At 39.4% G+C, this 3029-nt stretch overlaps 1 protein-coding gene across 1 annotated transcript in view; it reads left to right on the forward strand.

Moving 5' to 3' along the window:
• Window positions 1-3029, forward strand: part of LOC107493923 (uncharacterized) — an 8549-nt gene that overhangs the window by 4593 nt on the left and 927 nt on the right. The window lies entirely within an intron of this gene.

Genomic DNA, 3029 nt, shown 5'->3' on the forward strand with positions numbered 1-3029 from the left:
AAGGCCTGTCATCTGCCCGTGGAACTGGAACATAAAGCCTACAGGGAAACCAGATTCCTAAACCTGGATGCTAAGTTAGCTGGTGAAAAAAGATTACTCCAGCTAAATGAGCTAGATGAATTTAGACTCAGTGCCTTTGAAAATGCAAAGATTTATAAGGTAAAGGCAAAGAAGTGGCATGACAAGAAGTTGTCATCCAGAGTCTTTGAGCCAGGACAAAAAGTTCTGCTCTTCAACTCTAGGCTCAGACTGTTCCCGGGAAAACTTAAATCCCGGTGGAGGGGTCCGTATGTGATTACAGGAGTGTCACCATATGGATATGTTGAGCTTCAGGATACTGATTTTGATAAAAAGTTCATTGTTAATGGACAGAGGATCAAGCATTATCTTGAAAGCAATTTTGAGCAAGAATGCTCAAAACTGAGGCTTGAATGATTCTCAGTGAAGGTCCAGCTAAAGACAATAAAGAAGCACTTGCTGGGAGGCAACCCAGTCATTAGCAGGTTATCTGTTTTGTTTAATCAAAGTTTGATTCATATTCTCAAAGGGCAATTATCAAAATTGAAGGAATTCACAGAGTTACAGAAGGATTCAGTGCAAAAAGCAGAGAAAAGGAGCTTGCTGGCGAAAAAATGCCAGTAAGGGGTACTTTGGGCGTTAAACACCAGAATGGGCACCATTCTGGGCGTTTAACGCCAGTAAAGGCACCATTCTGGGCGTTTAACGCCAGGTGTGCAACATCCTGGGCGTTTAGCAAAACGCCCAGTGATGAAGGGGTTTCTGGTGTTTAACGCCAGCCAGGGTACCTGGCTGGGCGTTAAACGCCCAAATTGGCCAACATTTTGGCGTTAAACGCCAGAATGGATACCATTCTGGGCGTTTAACGCCAGAAAGGTGGGAGACAAAGATTTTGCTTTCCACTGCAAATTTTTTCAAACTTTCCTGTTTTGATCCATAATTTCCTACATAAATACATTTCAAACTTTCATCATTCACCTTCAAATTTTCAAATTTAAAATCATTCTTCAAATCTTTTTCAAATCCTTTCCAAATCTTCTTCAAAAAACTCAAATATCTCTCAATTTCTTCCCATATCTTCTCAAATCTCCTTCAAAATTTTCGAACTCTCTCTCCCTTCCTTATAAATATATGTTCGGCCACACCCCCTTCCCCACCATTCTTATTTTCTCTCCTCCTCTCTCTCCTCTTTCCTTTCTTTTGCTTGAGGACAAGCAAACCTCTAAGTTTGGTGTGTTTTTCCGTGATCATTAAGTTAAGGCTCATCAAGATCATGGCCTCCATAGGAAAACAAACCAACTCAAGAGGCAAGAAAGAGAATGCTCCAAAAGACCTTTGGAGTCAAGAGACGTTCTTAACCAAAGAACATGTAGACCATTACCACAAAATAATGGGTCTAAGGTCAGTGATCCTGGAAGTTAAATTTGATCTGAAAGAAGATGAATATCCGGAGATCCAAGAGCAAATTCGAAACAGAGGATGCAAAGTTCTAACCAACCCTGAGACAAAGGTTGGGAGAAATATGGTTCAGGAATTCTACTCAAATCTATGGCTGACAAATAAGCAGAGAATGACTGGAACCACTTTTTATACCTACAGAACCATGGTCAGAGGGAGAATTATTTACTTCCATCTAGACAAAATAAGAGAGGTTTCCAAATTACCTCAACTACAAGATGATCCTGAATCCTTTAATAGGAGAATGGTGAGAGTAGATAAGGGGTTAGATCAAGTTCTAGAGGACATATGCCTCCCTGGAACCAAGTGGATGACCAATTCAAAAGGTGTCCCAAACCAACTCAAGAGGGGAGATCTCAAACCAGTTGTAAGAGGCTGGTTAGACTTCATAGGGCGTTCTATCTTGTCCACTAGTAACCGTTCTGAGGTTACTATCAAGAGAGCAGTGATGATTCATTGTATTATGCTGGGAAAAGAAGTGGAGATTCATCATCTGATTGCTTGTGAGATTTACACAATTGCAAACAAGAACTCCACTGAAGCCAAACTAGCTTACCCAAGCTTAATCTCCTTGCTATGTAAAGATGCTGGGGTGAGGATGGGAGTAGATGAATTCATCCCAATTGAGTACCCAATCACCAAGAGGTCAATGGAAGGACAAATGCAAGATAACTCTATCAAAAGGAGGGCGCAGGAGTTCCTCCCTAAACTTTCTGAAATTGACTACTGGACTCGTCTAGAAGCATCTATTGCCAAGCTGCACGAAGCTATGGAACAAATTAAGGAAGAACAGCAGAATCAAAACTGCATGCTCTGCAAGTTGCTGAAGGAACAAGAGAAGCAGGCCTAGGGGCATGAGCTACAGGAGTTGAAGCGCCAAAAGCTCTCCCTTGAAGGGTCAAATACCCCACAAGTTAAGGGAGCATCCACTTCTCAAAATCAAGGTTGTTGAGTCCTAACTCTGTGATAACCTCTATCATTAGGAGTCTATTTAAATTTTTGTTTTCTATTACTATTAGTCTTATCTTATATCTATTTTTGAGTCTTGTTCTTAATTCATGATTAATAAAAATTTAAGGTTCATGTCTTAAAGCTATGAATGTCCTATGAATCCATCGCCTCTCTTAAATGAAAAATGCTTTAATCACAAAAGAACAAGAAGTACAGGATTTCGAATTCATCTTTGAAGCTAGTTGAATTAGTTTGATGTGGTGACAATACTTTTTGTTTTCTGAATGAATGCTTGAACAGTGCATATGTCTTTTGAATTTGTTGTTTTAAGAATGTTAAAATTGTTGGCTCTTGAAAGAACGATGGAAAAGGAGAAATGTTATTGAGGATCTGAAAAATCATCAAATTGATTCTTGAAGCAAGAAAAAGCAGTGAATACAAAAAAAAACGAAAAAAAGAGAGAAGAAAAAAAAAGAAAAAAATAATAATAAAGTTGTGATCCAAGGCAAAAAGAGTGTACTTAAGAACCCTGGACACCTCTAATTGGGGACTTTAGCAAAGCTGAGTCACAATCTGAAAAGGTTCACCCAAGTATGTGTCTG

The sequence above is a fragment of the Arachis duranensis genome, chromosome 6 (assembly GCF_000817695.3).
Source record: "Arachis duranensis cultivar V14167 chromosome 6, aradu.V14167.gnm2.J7QH, whole genome shotgun sequence".
Lineage (NCBI taxonomy): Eukaryota > Viridiplantae > Streptophyta > Magnoliopsida > Fabales > Fabaceae > Arachis > Arachis duranensis.